This window comes from Papaver somniferum, chromosome 4, assembly GCF_003573695.1.
Source record: "Papaver somniferum cultivar HN1 chromosome 4, ASM357369v1, whole genome shotgun sequence".
NCBI classification, from domain to species: domain Eukaryota; kingdom Viridiplantae; phylum Streptophyta; class Magnoliopsida; order Ranunculales; family Papaveraceae; genus Papaver; species Papaver somniferum.
Genome location: NC_039361.1, coordinates 112,467,009 through 112,484,560, shown reverse-complemented (window position 1 = coordinate 112,484,560; position 17,552 = coordinate 112,467,009). Strand labels below are relative to the sequence as shown.

At 37.4% G+C, this 17,552-nt stretch overlaps 1 pseudogene; it reads left to right on the top strand.

The window, feature by feature from the left end:
* Nucleotides 1-1,297: 1,297 nt before the first annotated feature.
* On the top strand, nt 1,298-1,397 carry LOC113276764 (annotated as a pseudogene).
* Nucleotides 1,398-17,552: the final 16,155 nt, after the last annotated feature.

Sequence of the window (17,552 nt, the reverse complement as noted above, 5' to 3'; positions counted from 1 at the left end):
CTCCTAAGTCAAGTAAAGCTTTTTCTACCCACCCGGAAGTTACCTATTGTGCAAGCAATGGTAGGAGAACCTGGGTCTTTGTACTTTGGAGTTGTGGTGTTCTGAATGATTGAACTTACGTGACTAGCTAAAAAGGCTTTCTTATGGACGCTAAGTTTTCGCTTTCGCGTACACATATCCTTAAGGAACTTGGCATAAGCAGGAATTTGCCTAATTGCATCTAATAAGGGAAGGTTTATGGTAACTTGCTTAAAAACCTCCACTATGTCATTAAAGTTCGATTCCTTCTTTGTTGGTACTAATAGCTGAGGAAATGGGGCTCTAGGCCTAAAATCAGACCTTTCAGGAACCGAATTCACATCATCAGAAACTTTATCAGTCTCTTCAGCTACTGGTCCTGAGAGGTGAGATCCTGAGGGGTGAACTACAGTATGTTCACTATCGGGCATGGTTACCTTATTGTCTACAACTCTACCACTTCTAAGGGTTCTAACAGCATTCAATTGATTCGATGGTTTTGCACCTAATTCATGAACTCCTCTAGGGTTGGGTTGTGTTTGACTAGGAAACTTACCTTTTTCTCTCAAAGAATCACTTATCAGACCAACCTGGGTTTTTAACTCGGAAATAGCCTGACTATTTTCTTGTCCTATCCTGTTACTAGCTTGTAGACTTGTTCTACGGATAACTGAATTTTGCAGTTTGCTGAGTTAACAAGGCGAGAGATTCCTCTAAACTTAGGATTTTCTTATCTGACTGATTCTGAAACTGAGCTAGTCCTGAAGGATTCTTAGTATAGCCAAAACCTGGGGGAGCATTAGAATTACTAAACTGACCTTGACTTTGGCCCTTAGACCACGAAAGGTTCGGATGGTTTCTCCAACCAGGATTATAGGTTTCTGAATATGGGTCAATCTTTTGACGGTTATCAAATCTAGTGTTATTATAAAGAGCATTGGCTTGCTCTTCAATATTCTGGCCTTCCCAAAAAGGCTCCACTCTACCACTAGTCTGGCCCACTTCTAAGGCTTCTAACCTTTTTGCTATAGCAGCAATTTTGGCATCTGATTCATAGCCTCCTTCTACCCTATTAACGTTTCCTCTACTTAAAAGAATTGTTTTCTGGGGTGCCCTACTATTTTCCCATTGCTGGGTTTTTTCGGCGATTTCATTAAAAAATTCCATCGCCGCATCAACAGTTTGGTTTTCAAATCCACCAGTGCATAGAGACTCAACCATGGTCGTTGTGGAATAATCTAAACCCTCATAAAGGATCTGAACTAGCCTAACCTTTTCTAAACCATGATGAGGACACTGGGATAATAAATCATTGAACCTTTCCAAATACCTATATAAAGATTCTCCCTCTTGTTGTGAAAATGTGCATATTTGCGTCCTAATAGACGATGTTTTGTGCCTAGGGAAAAACTTATTGAAAAAGGCAGATGTAAGTTGTTCATATGTCTCAATTGACTCGGAGTCCAAACTATAGCCACGACTTGGCCTTATCTTTCAGGGAAAATGGGAATAACCTAAGTTTCAAAGCATCATCATCTAAGCCTCTAATTCTTAGAGTACTACAAATTTCCTCAAAATCCCTAACATGGTAATAAGGGTTTTCATTTTCTTTCCCTAAAAAGATTGGGAGCATCTGTAAGGTCCCAGGTTTCAGTTCATAGGGTGCCTCCGTTTCAGCTAACTTAATACACGAAGGACGAGTAGTCCTAGTTGGATTCAACAAAGCTTTCAAAGTTGCCATTTCTGGCGCTATCGGAGCAACATGGATTCTCTCCTCAGTCAAAGGACGTTCAAAAACAGACTCTTCAAAAGTCGGACTTTCTAGATTAAGGTAATCGAGACGCTTCGAACTACTAGGTTTCTCTTTAACAAATCTACCTAGTGCGTCTCTTTTACGTTCAGGCATACAATAAAATTTTCTAAATTGGAAGGGTAAGCAAACACAGATCAAGGCCGACTCAACCAAATCAAACCTATTGATTTCTAGCAAACAAAAAGCATGATGGATCCACTTAGATTGTTTCTAGACCAGCTTATAATCCTTCGAACGGGAATTCGTTACAATTTAAGCAAACCCCTCTGGAATCCATCCGAGTTAACGTAAGTTGAATAGAGGCGAGGGAAGCTCGGTGGAGCTTTGATACCCAAGGCCTCACCGGTATTACAAGGCGGCGCAGTCACGCATTCAACTTACAGAAACCGTCAAGAACTTCGAAGTATGCTTAAAAGAGTAACCAATATTTTTCGAATGACTTTCCTGTTAAGCTCGTTACCCTATTGGTCTCGTTCTAGTCAAAATTTTAGGCTTAGGTTCGCGTAGGTTACGTGTTCCTAAAGCGGGCAAGAAGAGAACGGTGATGAAATCCGAACCCTTATCTTGTATGGCCAGGCCTTGCCCTTTACTAGAAAAATAAATGTCCGTATTCAGTCCTCAACATATATGCATACGAAGAAGTCCAGTAAATCGCTGACAGGGGATTCGCGAGTGTTTAGAATCTTACCTCCCGTTCCAGACGGGGGATGAATCGGTTGTAGTCGACTCGGGCCACTGACTCCGATGTCTAGTGTACGAACCCAAGGTGCAGAGACAATATCGTAATTGTCCTCCTTCTCTGCAAACAGTTTATATTTAAAGTACCCTTTCGTAGGGTAATAAAAAAAATAATGTCCCAAAGTCCAAAAGTCCAAAAAGTAAAGAAAAATTACAAAAATAATAAACCTAATACAGTTTTTTTTTAAAAGAAAATAAACAAACCCTAAACTAAAATTGTCTAAAATAAAATTGTCTTCTTTTCTGTTCTTTTTGCTTTAATATTTAGCTCCAAGTCTTTATGAAATCACCAAACTCTTTGGCTCAATTTTCTTTATGATCCAGAACCTGTAGACACAAGATAAATACCTAAAAACATAAAAAAATAACAAAAATAATAAAAAAAAATAAAAAATAAAATAAAAATAAAATAAATCTAAAACCCTAAAAACAAGTCCGCGTCGGCGACGCCAAAAATTGATGTGATTTGTAGATAGTGGTAAAAGTGGTTCGATTCTCAGACTTGTGAAGGATATTAATTAGACTTGAATTCTACCTGGAAGTATCTGTGGGGCCATGACAGGTGCCATTGCTTCGGGTAACATGATTTAATAAAAAAGCCACGTAAAATCCATGTAAAATTTATGATGAACTATAAATAGTGAAGTAGGTATAGGAAGTATATTGAGGTCTACAGGAAAATAATAGCAATTCCAAAATAGTTTATTATTACCTGCTATGAATAATATGTATGAAGATAAACTGAAGACATAAAGCAAGTCTGTGAAGGATGTTGTTAGCTAAGGTCTCAGACTAGGATAGAAAGTGTATTTGAGCTCAAGAACTCCATGGAAATCATCATACAAGACGAAGGACTACTCAAGGAACTGGTGGATCTTCGTCGACTAAAAGGTATGTGGGGACTTGAACTTATCTATCACTCAAAAGTCTATTTATCTCCATTTGTTATATAGACTTAGGTTATACACATTTGGTATTTCAAGCCGAGTTTATCTCGCCTATCTATTTCTCCAAATATGTGTTGGTAAGCTTTCGATTTATCCAAGTTCATCTTTACTTAGTGACGTAAGTCATGTTATGTTTCAATCACTTTGAAAATTGCTCTGACGAAAAATGGTTTGTGAATAACAGCTATATAATGTCCTCCGAGAATGTCTCAATGATTCAAATGAGAGTTTAGATTATATAACCATTGGAGGATATAAGCATTGTTGTGGAAACACATATATGTATAAGTCCTTATTCCTTGAACCGATGTTTGTGAACTTTGTTGATCAAGTGAACCGGAGTAGTGCGTGAGATAAGTCCGCGAACCCAGTCCGCGAACTGGCGAAGTTCTCAAACCCGAGAATTTCTGATGGAGTTTGTAAACTCCATTCGGGAACTTAAGTCCGCGAACCCAGTCCGCGAACTTGAGTAGGTTATATCTAAAAACGATGCTTGTGAACTTATTCATATTAACTAAGGAATGCAATTGCAAACCGTGGCTATATAGTTCATGAACCGATTCAAGTGAATCAAATCGTTTTTGCTTCAATTGTGTCTTGTGTAGTACATAAGATTTCCTTGCAATTGAACAACTCTCTAACTAGTTCATTTGAGTCATTTGAACTAGTTATGGTGAAGAAGAATATGGTTGATATGAAAGTGATCATATGGCTAACCATTTGGTTAACTATTGTTGAACCAACTAATGTACAAGTTTGGGTACAGTTACACAAGCCTAGAAACGTGCATTTCATTTGTGTATAACAAGCTATGTTTTCGATCTAACGGTTGATAAATATTAGCTTGAATCTAATCAGGTTTTCATCTAACGGTGAATATTGAATGCTTTGTTACCAAGCTAACATTGATTGCACCTGATTTGAAAGACTATATAAGGGAGAACTCTAGCAACCGGGAAACCTAATCCCCATACATTCTGTGTGATACTAGTTGTGATAAGCTAGAGTCGATTCTCCTTTAACCTTTGGTTTCTTCTTATAAACCAGGTTAATGACTTAAAGACTTCATTGGGATTGTGAAGCCAGACCGATACTACTTTATCTTAGTTGCGTGATCTGATCTTGCTGTTTCTATCGTACGAGTACAATTTTAATAATTGGATCGAGATTTCTATCTCTGATAGGCAAGATAAAAAGTAGTCACAAACATCTTCGTCTCATCGTTTGTGATTCCACAATATCTTTTTTCGCTGCTAGGCTGTTCTTCGGGAATATAAGTCTGGTTTATCAATTGGTTCTTGTTCACCTTGATTTATCAAAAGACGGAACAAAACTCGTAGGTATATTCGTGGGAGACGTATTTATCTATTACCATAGACTTTTCTGTGTGATACAGATTTGTTTATTAAAGTCTTCGACTTTGGGTCGTAGCAACTCTTAGTTGTGGGTGAGATCAACTAAGGGAATCAAGTATGTAGTATCCTGCTGGGATCAGAGACGTAGGAGCATAAATGTATCTTGGATCAGTGTGAGATTGGTTGGGGTTCAACTACAGTCCAGACCGAAGTTAGTTTAGAGTAGGCTAGTATCTGTAGCGGCTTAACAGTGTGTGTTCAATCTGGACTAGGTCCCGAGGTTTTTCTGCATTTGCGGTTTCCTCGTTAACAAAATTCGGGTGTCTGTGTTATTTCTTTTTCGCATTATATTTTGTTATATAATTGAAATACCACAGGTTGTGCGTTGTTCAATCAATTAGAATATCCGACCTTTTGGTTGTTGATTTAAATTGATTGACACTTGGATATTGGTCTTTGGTACCATCCAAGTTATCTCTCTAGTATTTGATAAAGACTCGCAGATTTCTATTTTCTTGAGTATATATCAAATCGAGAGATTGAGATATAAACTCTTTGAAATACTTTTTATCTAGATTGAGTCTGACTGTCTAGTTGATTCTCTAGAAACTATATATTGGAGTTTGTCCATACAGATTGCTAAGTAAAATATGGGGTGTGGTTGTTAGACCCACACTTTTTCAATTGGTATCAGAGCAGGCAAACACGTTTAAGACCTTACAAGTCTGTGTTTGTAGCGATCTGACTCTATGGACAGAGGTGTTATCTCTATTAACGTACCACCAGTCTTCGATGACTCTAATTACTTATGGTGGAAAATTTCTATGCGAGCTTTTCTTCAAGCACGTGATTTTCAATCATGGGTATATGTAGTTAATGGATATTATGCTCCCGTTGTGGCAGTTGGAGATGTAAACGTTCCCAAGGACATTGGTGAATACACCCCTGCTGAGATAAATGCTGCAAAGAAAAATTCCTACGGTTTGAATGCCATTACCCCAAATCTTCAGCATCATGTGTCATATTGCACTAAGTCTAAAGAAGCTTGTGATATCTTAGAAACCGTATTTGAAGGAAATACCAGTGAAAAGGAAGCTAGGCTTCAAAACCTTAATTCCGATTGGGAAAACCTTCGTATGGCAGATGAAGAAATATTTGATGAGCTTAATCACAAAGTATCTGAAATTAATAATGCATCTTTTGCATTGGGTAAGACTATTCCTGAAAAGGACATTGTGATAAAAATTCTCAGATCGCTGCCATCTAGATACGATTCTAAGAAGCATGCCATCGTTGAGGGAAATAACCTTGATAATCTCTCCAGAAATACGCTGGTTGTGAAGATTAAGATATTTGATCACGAACATTCATCCAAATATAAGGATGTTGCGTTCAAAGCAGTAAAGGACACTAAATTACTTGATAAAAGTAAAAAAGTGTATATCTCTGAAGATGATCACTCTGAGACAGATTCATCAGATGAAGATCTTGACAAATCAGTCTCGATGATCACAAGAAAGTTTAGGAATCTTCTGTTGAAGACAAGTAAACGGTTCTCCAGAGATAAGCCTAAGGCATCAATCAAACCTCATAATCGTGTTCCTCCTCAAAATAGAGATATTGATGAAACTGATGACAAGGATATGCCTCAGTGCTTTAAGTGTAAGGGATTTGGTCATTTTGCAAACGAGTGTCAAAATCGTAGAAAATACACTGGGAACAAAGGTCTTGCTGCAACTATTGATGAAATGTCTGACAGCTATGAGTCAAATGAAGACGAGAAATCAAGTGTTGCACTTCTTGGTGGAAATATTGATTTTGATAACTATAGCAATACATACATCAATCTCTATATTCTTTCAGAAGAAAACCCAACTAATATGGAAGAAAATATTGACCCGTTCCTTGGAAACTCTATTTGTAATATTTCAGGTACAACTATGTGTCTAGAAGCGTGCACATCCTAGATGCCTGAGTTATATTCAATGTTGACGTGCTCGTATTTCTCACTCAAAGGTCATGAGCTATCAAAGTGTTATAAGTAAAAACACAAATTGAGACATGTCAACAAACTTCAACGAAGAGCAAATCATTTAGCATACAAGCTTAAACTTGCCCAGAAGACTGCTGAGGTATGTAAGATTTTATCTTCGTCTAAGAAGTTAGTTTCCAAGAATCCGACAAGACCATTAGAGAAGAAACTATGGTCAAGTAGTTTTGATATACAAAGGTTTGTGGAACAACAAACCTGTTTGGTATCAACTCTATTCAACCAAGTGATATGAGTCTGACAAAGGCTCTTCCGTTTATCTTAACATAAACTCCTTCGTCAGGTCCTTAGATCTATATTATATTCAATTACCCAAGTAATCTTTTAAGATTAAGCCAACAACACTTTTAATCCGAAGAATCGTGTTGATGCCGATCTACTTAATTAATCAATCCAATCTACCACAAGGATAAACCGACTATTAATTGAATCCTATTTTACCGAAACAAGTATTGTGCACACCAAAGATTATAAAACCAAAGTCAGATCTTCAATATCTTCTTTGTCTTCAAATCTTCTTAAATATTCAATAAAAAACTGCACACAATCACTTGAATCTCTTGTGATCAATCACGTACAGAACGGAGTCTGTTAACAATGGATTATTACAAGATCGTCTTTAGAACTAACAACAGTCTAAAGATCCCTGTCGAAACTCTGAACTAGTTTGAGTGAGTTCTATATCAGAAGAGAAGATTCTCAATAATAAACAAACTAGGTGCAATCAGATTTCAATCACCGTTAGTCAATCAAATCAATCGAAAACAAAAGATAAACCGCAATTATCTAGTTTCCCACCAACGGTACACGCTAGAGCTTCTCAATCCCAAAGAAGACTTTAAACTGAGCGGCCGTAAGATATTTCTCCTAATTAGGTTACTCTCCTCTCTGAATAGGCGGCTACACCACTAACAACAACAAAAGAGGAAGTCTATTGTTACGAAGGATTAGTTTTCTAGAAAGGAAAACTTCAAGTATTTATAGACAAGGAAGTTTGGACACTAAGGAATTTTCAAAACCGAAAATATTCTCAAGATACTCATTAAAGCACAGATTCGGTTTTCATAATTCCTGGAAATGCTCTGTCCAAAAATAACGACCGAAATCTCTCGGAAAATCTAATTAGTAAATGCACATTACTAATTCTGGAATTTCCCTACAAAATGAAATTAATAACCTTAATTAAAAGATTCTTAACTTACTTATGTTTCGATTCTGGGATTCTCTTCTCTTAGCCGTTAAGGAATATCTTTGAACAATTAAAGAAACAAACATTCATAACACGTGTTCAAAGTATGTTGACATCTTTACTTTGTAAGTTCTCTTTCACACTTACAACCTTGAAACCGATTTGCCACACTTCCAAACACGTTTAGAATTGGTTCATCTGACTTTCAAGAATTACCTGATTGATCAAACCAACATTCAATCACAATCATGGGTTTAACGGTTCTACCAAAACAAGTTTCGGTTCTACCTCCATGTGAGTATTGTGCATAGTCACACTAGCTTTCCAAAATTCGGTTGACTAGGTACTAGGATCGGTTCCCCACATATATATGGTATCTAACTTATATGTGTTGCACATGTCCATAGGATTAGTTCCCCTTTTTCTAAAAATGTGTTTCACATGTCCATAGGATCGGTTCCACTTTCTGCTATAAACCTTGCTGCACCCATACAAGGATCGGTTCTCCTTGTGATATAATGCACCTCTTACTAGGATCGGTTTCCCTCTCCCATATTTGTTCAGACATACAAACCCGATCATACCACAGGTGATTACTTAAGATCGGTTTTACTAATAAAAGTTATACCAATACATAAGTCAGGCCTTTGTGAATAGTTCTACCAAGAACACAACAAGTTGTGAGCGGTTATACTCAATCAAACATATTGGTTGTTCATAAGATATGCAATGAATAACAAAACCAATAACGCCTGGAAATTTCCTTTTCGGTCCACAAACAAGTTTATGAACTTAGTTCCTTAGAACACATGTAAACATTGTTCCCTAAGATGAAATCCTCACCTCATACCCATACATAATAACAATAGCATTCAAATGATTATGGCGGTATCTTATCTACAAAGTTTAATGGTTAAGCAATAAACCTCGTATTTATTCCTTAATACTATGTCTATCTAGAGTTCAAATATGCTTCACAATTATGTTTTCAATATGCACGACTTGAAAGATACGTTAGGGAATGAAATAGTTCAAGTCAAATATCACTAACCTCAAGTGGAAGGATGATTGTTGTCGTTGTAGCTCCTTGCTTCTTCGCATCTTCAAGACTTCGCAATAATTGTAATGTCTCATATCCTAATACTTTCAAGCTAACCTATACGAAGTTGACTCTAGTACATAATCAAACGACTCTTAACATGAGTTTTGATTCACTAAAATATGACAACCAAACTTGACATACCAACGCTTGGTGGGTTCAACCGAGCAATGCTCTAACAATCTCCCCCTTTGTCAATTTAGTGACAAAACTCTTACATCATATGGATAAACAGATTACAAGAATTCATTACAATCCGCTTGATTCCCGATTCAATAGCATAATAAAACTGCTTACATTCAATCCTTGAAAATGCCGCTGTTGACATTACAATAACAAAGAAAATACTCCCCTTAAGGAAGATAGGTAGATATTCAATCCGCACGTCTTTTTTATACCACTTTATATGATATGTTACTCCCCCTTAGTATGTGCTTTTACTCTTTCGTTAGATAAACATTCAAGTACCAATGTTCTTTTCCCTAGCGATGCCAATCAATATAAAATCAATGCCAGCATCACCTGTTTACTCCATATATTTCTCCCCCTTTTTGTCACAAAAATGACCAAGAAACGAAAAAAAATAAAGGACAACACGAAAAGAATCTTACAAATCTCATAATAGACTTGTAAACCTGTAGAGTTACGCACGAGGGTTCCACACATCATGTTCTGATAACCAATATCAAAACTGAAACTACAAGTAGTCTTATTTTGATATGTTACCAAGGAAACAATTTTTCTAATTTAGTTTAGCAAACCAAAAAACAGCTAAGCAACTTAGTCCCTTTGCTAAACCGATTGTTCAAAAACAACCGCTTAATTCGATAAGACCAAAATAAAGATAAGCTCCATTTTTCTCACCAGGTTTTAATTATCCATAAACTTAGACCTTTCAATTTTAAACAAGACAAGTACTAGGTTAGTTAACTAGCATTTCTTGTTAAGGCCATCGATTATACTTGAATAACCGAAACCTCACTTCGATAAGTCTAACTAAGATCAGAATTAACTTAGTTTCTCTTATCCGGAATTGAATTGGACTAAACAACCCATCCTTTACACAAATTATTTCTTTAAGCCATAAATAATTTATACAAAACAAAATAAATCAACTTGCATAATTATTCACCTCAATCGGAAGAAATTGAAACAACATAGACATTAAAAGCACCGCAATTGCACCGAAATTTTGTAAGCCTAAAAAATTGATACCATACAAAAGCAAGATAATAATAGTTTTTCTTAACCGGAACCAACTGAATCACACACACACATCAATTGTACCGAAATTTTGTAAGCCCAAACAATTGATACCACACAATAAATCAAGATAACAATAGTTTTTCTTAACCATAACCAATTGAATCACATATCCACACACACATCATGGAATAAATATCAATTGAACCGAAATTTCGTTAAGAAAAAGCAACAAATATATATAATATAAACTCAGGCTTTTCTTAAACAGGAAAACAATTAACTAACAAGATTGTTGCCTCAAATTTCACATCCACTTCTCCAATATGATTGCATCTTCACCCACGGAGAATTGATATCGAAATATCACCACGTTGTCATCCTTATGCATAAACAAAATAATAACAACAAACCTCAACCTTTACCAGAGAAAGGTTGAAAACCAGTTTTAACAATTGCAAGCAAAAGTTTAAAATTGTCGAAACACATATGCTTTTATGCTAAACCACCAACTGTTGTTTAGTCACATTTGGATCATGACAATCCAGTTCTTGAATCCTGAATCTCTTGACATAATCATTTGGATGCTCATTGTTTCGTTGAAACATTCTTCCCAAGTCTGAAAAGGTGATTCGCTCAGACACAAAAAAATATTTCTTGTAGGAAGTAGTAACCATCTCACATCGGTTGGATATTATGTTTGGTGCAATGTTGTTGTACCAGGTATATGTTCTCCCGATAAGAGACTTTGAAAACTTTTTCAGGCCTAGGATATGGTTGTGTTCATGCTCTCCTAAGGATTCCAAAAAATGAGAGATGTGTTCACGAACGTTACCGGTACCATCATATAGAGAAAATTGAGGATAAGAGTATCCCCTCGGAAGAGGAACTCTTTGCACATCAGGAGGATAAGGAGGTTGATGTTGGTGCATGTCCGCCGGATTTTTTTCGTCTCGATTTTGGAGAAGTCGTCTTCACGTGTGATAAAAATGAATTGATGATTCCTTTCCAATGAGCGTTCAGGAGCAACGCGAGCCTTTTCATCTATGAATCCCGCTGAAGTGCTTGCGCCGGGGTTTTAAAAGTATTCCTTGTCAGCTCCATCTGGGGTTGACGTGACTCTTGCGGTAACCGCTCCGTTAATGTCTTGAGAAAAGTAAGTACCTCTTTCTGAGTTGTATCCATGTCTGTCTGAGCCTTAGTGAGAACTTCTTTCCTTTCCATGAAATCAATAATGGTAATAGGGGGTTGGCTTCCTCTGGATCCTCCAGCCTCTTGTCCTAATGGAGGAGTGGCAGTAGCTCTGGTAACAATTGGGGGCGTTACGCTCAAAGAAATATTCGGAAAGGTGGCAGCGGCTCTGGCTCTGGTGATAGGAGATGTCACGCTGGAGGGAACGTTTCCTGCGCCACTGGTGTTAGTGGTAGAGGATGTAACACTACGAGATGCTTCGATTGTGCTTGCGGACGGTACATTGGTGTTGGCCATTCTCTTTTGCTCTTTTCCGATACGACCACATACTCTGTCTGCATCGTCGTTGGAGGAGGCACATACCTCAGCGAAGGACTCAAAATTTTTGTTCCATCTCTAAAATTGGTGGCGTTCTCCGAGCGAACGTTTGCTGGATTTTTCTACAGCCGGTTTGCTATATTCTTTAAGAGACAAAACGTCTCATTTTGCAGCTTGGCAATATCAACTTGATTTGCGACAACATCTTCTAATATTTTTGTCATACCTTCCATGGTGATTGGATCTCGAGCATTGGCAGCTTTGGAAGTGTTTGGGATTGGTGATTGAAGTGAATTCTGGTTAATGATTGAATTTAGAACTAAGATCCAACATCTTGAGTTTGGGAAGATTGGGATGAAAATTGAGATATTGGCTTCGCAACCGAAAGATTAATCTCACACTGTGGTCGCCAGTTGTTTTGGGGTAAAAATTGATTCTGCTGGAAATGGTAAATTTGGGTGTGCCGCCGAGAATCGAATCTAAACCCTAAACAAATGCACTGCACGTGAGTACTTTAGATTCGAGAGATCAATCTGTACAATCCTGGGATAAACCAAGAAATGGCTGTTGCAGTCTCGCTTCGGTCACAAAATGAAGGAGAAGGGTTGAGGGAAGCATAGAAGGTGTTGAGATCAGAATGGTTAACTCTGAAGGTGTGGCTATTTTATGACTTATATCATAATATGGAACTGGCTTGCGGTATGTAAGCTATCAGTTCTTGGTGTGTTTCTGGATACTTATGTTGTAAACCAAAACTCTATTGTTGGTTGAAATAGGTTGAAAACCTATTTATATAATTTATAGTTGAACGCACCCCGATCTAATAGGAAGTGGAAGTAGTTGTGTGATGGAGAAGTGGGGATCGTGTAAAAATGTTGAAAACCACGTCTTGCTATGAGAGAAGACCGGTTAGTTTACACCCACTATTTTTATGCTGCCACTAGCTGTCCGCCTTCCCTGAAACTTTATCATAATGGGCGTGTTACACGCGGCATGCTGTAAAACGCCAGACCAATACCCTGATAAACATCCCCCAGTTTGTGACATGTTTGATGTCTAGAGTATTTTTTGTGGAAAATATGCAGAAGGTTGTTGAGTGGGTCTTGTGTGCAAGACCTAGTTATTTTGACCAATCACGCGCAAGCTAGACGACGGGTAATCACGTGTGACGACTCAAGTCATGAGATTTGCCGCAAAGAATAGAATGTAACGTTATTAGGTTAAATAACTAATTTATTTGTGAAACCGATACTCATAAAATATCGCATGTATTCGATGCATGTAAAGCTTCGCTTTTAAGCAAGCAGCTCAGAATAATTGATGCATGTGAATCATCGTTGTATTGAGCCTGTCTTGGTTTGTCGAGGAACCTAATGTCTTAAAAAGAGCATGACCGGCCATTTTAAGGGAGCTGCTGGGAGCCATTTGTACATGCCAAAGATAGGTCGGTTGGTCCCTGTAGGAGAGTGATGGCTGGTAGCCATTTTGACATCCTATTGGTCGGTCCAAGGTAAATCTAGACCGGTTAAATTGGCTAGCTAAATTGGATGGATGAGATGATTTGCGGCAGTTATTGGTTGCCGCTAATTTATTTAAGTCTCTTACAAGAAGCGTGACCAGCCATCTATAGGCTATCATTTAGGACTCGGCGTGGCCGATTGTTCCTTATGGAATGGAGGTGGCCAGTGATCATGGTCATATCTTGTAGAACGCCTAGAATATGAGTTAGGTCGGCCGATTCGACTGGCGAAGTTGGGCGGCCGAGATGATTTCCGGAAGTTAATGGCTGTCATTGATTTAATTTAGGTTTTAAAAGTCGTGTGGACAACCCGTTTTGGGCCAACGTTTTTGGTGTTGGCGGCATGCTATAGACTATTCGACCGACCAATGCTATAGTCGGGCCGCTAATGCGCGTATCCACGCCTTGTCCGTCGATTAGAATTGAATTTAGGCCGGTCAATTCGGATGGCAAAGTTGGATGGCCGAGATCGTTTTGCGGCATCAATGTAATGCTGCTTAACAGAAATTAGGGTTTCGCAAGTCGCGCGGCCATCTAACTTTGGGAAATCGGTTAGTGGCTCTGTTGGCGAGTTGGAAGGGCTTCGATTAACCAAGGTGTTAGTGGGTCCTCCGGTGTGCATGGTGGTGCTTGTCCGACCGTGTTAAGAAGTGGTTAGACTTGATAAGTCGAGTGTCGAAACGTAAAACCATGATCGTTTTTATATAAGAAAACGGAGGTTCGGCTGAAAATTTATGGAGCATATATAAGAAAATGGAGGTTCGGCTGATAACTTGTCAGCCGAACCTAGGTATATTTTCAAAAAACGGAGGTTCCGCTGAAAGGTTATCAGCCGAACTGTTCATCTGGTCAGTAGATCTGGGTTTTAAAAATTAAATTTTTTGACAGATTCAACTTATAAAAAGAAATTAAACCTCGTATAGAAGTATACCTATGATTTGAATCACACATTTTGGTCACTTCTAATCACTAAAATTTCAAAATTCAAAACCCAAGTTTTTTTTTCACTTCTTCTTTTTCCTCTCAAAAATCCCAACTCTCTCACATAAATTTGATTTATCTACTAATTCACCACTAATAATATAATTTTTAATCAATCCGTAAAATTCCTAGCTAATCAAATCTAATCATAATCATTAACACCAATTATGTAAGGATAGTTATGCCATTATCAAAAAGGGTGGATAAAGGGTGATGTTGTTTTTTATTCAGTGACCCTATTTTGGCATTATTTAGTATGCCTCAAAATAGGTTTATTTTTTTGTGGGCTAAGAAATATAGTTCGAATGCGAAGTCGATTTCTTTGTGGGATAAAAAGTATAGTTGGACTACGAAGTATACTTGGGATAAGTAACGATCCAGCTGGCGATTCAAACGTACGATAACGATCCAGCTGGCGATTCAAACGTACGAATAATTCATGGATTCGTATAAAACGCTCATTATTATTCGCCAAGCCCAGAATACACGCGTACTAGGTACGAGGTGCACTAATTCATCTGTATTATATTCTGGACCGAATAAATACACGCGTACTAGGTACGGGGGTGGACTAATTCGTCCGTATTCTTCTGGACCGAATAAATCGATAAAATTCGCGTATGATTCGTGAATCATATGCCGAATTACTAACTAGGGGTACTACTATCGATTACCATCAATTTAACTACTTAATTCTACGGAAAGCATACATGGATTTTTAATAAAGTGGCCATGCTTTTGTAATGTCTTTCAGAAAATGTCATTTTTTTAAATATTTAAATAAAGTGACCGAGATTGACATTTTCCATCCCGTGATAAAAATTGTTAAATGCACACGTGTCTCTTAAAACCACCTTAGTAAAAGACAGTTAAACCCTCGGCTGAGTGACCCAATTGAGTTCGTATTAAACCGGATCGACTAAACTCGGTGACTCATAACACGTGAATAAAACGTGATGCTTTGTAACGGTCAGATTGACACGTGTCATTAATCTACCCGGAAAAAATCAAGGGACCAGATTTCATCCCTTTTATAACGATCTTCTCCTTCAGCTTCACATCCTCTATAAATTGCAGAGAACAACCATAATTCTCTCTTACCAAATAGCTCAAAAATCCGCCAAAATACAAAAAATGAGCAGCCAAAGTTTTACAAATTCTCCAGATAGCAGTGGCAATAGCAGTAGTAACAAGGTAAGACTCAAAAAACCCTAATTTTATGTTCAATCTGTGAATAGGGAAGCCATGATCCAAAGGTCTGTCCTTGGATTTATTCCAGGTGCAAATATATACCATGTAATGGTATAAGGCAACTATTGTGCTCAAAAACAAAAGAAACAAATGGACAGATGTTTTTGAAGTGTTCAGTTCCAACATGTATGTATGTACTTTTAATAGTTTGAAGATACAATTGATCCAGTCAAATGCAAGAAGGTGAAGTTATCAGTAGAGAAGTTGGTCACTGATTCAAAAACTGCCCACTGCAAAATTAAACCCGCAACAAAAGTAACTGCAAATCAAAGATGAATATGAAGTTTTGAAAAAATGAATACAACAAGAACATAATGTACCTCAGTTGCACAGATTTTGATGGTTTTACTTGGGTTTCAGATGAAGTCTTCATTGCTGCCAAAAACAGAATTATGAACTCAAGTTTACAGCTAAATTCCATATGTAAGGAACTTAACAATCTGAATATGTAACCTGCAAATGTACTAATAAACAATTTTTTATTCATAATTAGTCTTAAAATCTGCAAAAACAAAAGAAAAAGACTGCAAACACATATGTCTGATTTCTACTTAGTTCTTTTGAACAAAAACAATGACTGCAAACACAAAAAAAGAAACGAAAAAGAACAAAAAAAAATCTAAAATCATTTCTTCTTAGACTTTCCCTTTCCTTGTTATATATGCTGAGATACAGATTGATTAATGATTTTTCGTGGGTTGTAGTAATGAGGTTCAAACTCTCGTACTTGTGAAGATTAAATTTAAAGATTTAATAAAATTATATACAAAATTATTAACAATGGGCGCGAGAGGTAACCAAGACACTAGATTCCACTATTATGCAAAATTGAATGATAAATATTTCAAAAATCTATTCAATTCTTAAGTCCTCTTTTATCTTTAATTCACTATCAATCATACAGATTCTCAAACATTATTTGTAAACCTTAAGCATAGATTATCAAGAGATTAAACCAAGCATAACCTATCAAACTGAATAACAAATAATTAAGACAATCATTTAAACAATTTAAAACTCTGCAAAAGCAGCGATTAGGTGAATTATATAATTAAATGAAATAGTTACCCATTTATGTTGCGTGAATAGCTTCCTCCATTGCCTTGGTTACGAGGGAGTTAGCTCATCATAGTATAAATGCTCTCAAAATAATTTATTATGGCTCAAAAATGGTTTACAAATGATGAGAAGAAGAGAAAATGGTGTAAACAGCTAATGTGCGACCCACAGGAAGCGTCACACAAGAACGATACATATGAAATGCTGTAGTCTTTGGGAAACTACGACCCACACTCCACTGTCGCTGTCGCTGTTGAAGAACGACAGTCTCTTACAGTCTATTGTTCTTCGTGTTCATCTTCATGCAGCAGCAGAAACAGAGTTTTGTTAAACTCTGATTTCGTCTTCTCTAGCTCTCCCTAGATCCCAAAACTCTCGACCCCCTTTATCTGACCTCCAAGGACTTTATTTAAACCCGAAGCATGCATCGAATCTCCTCCATAACTCCACAAATCCTCGGCTTCTTTCCTGTTTTAGCTTTTCACGCGTTTTCTCTGGTCCAGCACGCTCCAATTCGATTACACATGCTCCAACAGGTTTCTCGATGCATGAAACACGAGCAGAACACACACAAAATCTTCCAGAAGTCGTAGAGAAACTCTTCTGCATGTGTTTTACCTGTTTTGAGCTCGTGAATTGGCTAGCCAATTCTAGCCAAATTTGAGCTAAGAGAACACTCAAAACAGCTTTTCCATGTTAAATCACAACTTCTCACCAATTTTCAACGATTGAATCGCACTAGAACACCTTCATTTTGCTGATTGAAAATCTGTCAGGAGTGAAAATGGTTTTCCCGCCAAAACACGAATTTGAATGTTGAA